The sequence below is a fragment of the Eurypyga helias genome, unplaced genomic scaffold (assembly GCF_000690775.1).
Source record: "Eurypyga helias isolate BGI_N326 unplaced genomic scaffold, ASM69077v1 scaffold30151, whole genome shotgun sequence".
Taxonomy (NCBI): Eukaryota; Metazoa; Chordata; class Aves; order Eurypygiformes; family Eurypygidae; genus Eurypyga; species Eurypyga helias.
In genome coordinates, this window is record NW_010233228.1 from 293 (window position 1) to 982 (window position 690).

A 690-nucleotide genomic window follows, 5' to 3' on the forward strand; every position below is an offset into this window, starting at 1 on the left:
AGTATGGAGTTGTAGGGTTCCACCACGGCGGTGGAGACCTGTGGTGCCGGGTAGATGGAGAACTCCAGCTTGGACTTCTTGCCATAGTCAACAGAGAGTCGCTCCATCAACAGGGAGGTGAATCCAGAGCCAGTTCCTCCTCCAAAGCTGCGAAACACGAGGAAGCCCTGGAGCCCTGTGCACTGGTCAGCCTGTGGAGAGAGCCAAGTGAGATTCCTCCAAGAATCCAGACTTTACTGGAGGGTGGGCAGCCACAGATCCCTCCCAGGTCATAGTAGGTCTAGCCCCATGCTCCCACCCCCAGCAGAACACTGGAGGCCAGCCCAGTGGCACACTCCCTCCCTTTTCGGTCACCTACCAGCTTCCGGATCCTGTCCAGCACTTGGTCAATGATCTCTTTGCCGATGGTGTAGTGCCCACGGGCATAGTTGTTGGCAGCATCCTCCTTGCCAGTGATCATCTGTTCAGGGTGGAAGAGCTGGCGGTAGACTCCACCCCGAACCTCATCTAGGAGAGGTTAGCACAATGTCAGAGGTTTCCTACCTGGCCCTGGGGAAAGGTGACAGGAGCCACCCCAGGGACTCTCCTGCTGTGGGTTGTGACCACCATCACCGCCCAACTGAGGTGCACTCACCGATCACGGTGGGCTCTAGGTCCACGCAGATGGCCAGCGGGACGTGCTTCCCCGCC

At 58.6% G+C, this 690-nt stretch overlaps 1 pseudogene; it reads right to left on the minus strand.

Moving 5' to 3' along the window:
* The window catches only part of LOC104517118, a 1,693-nt pseudogene that overhangs the window by 285 nt on the left and 718 nt on the right, over positions 1–690 (minus strand).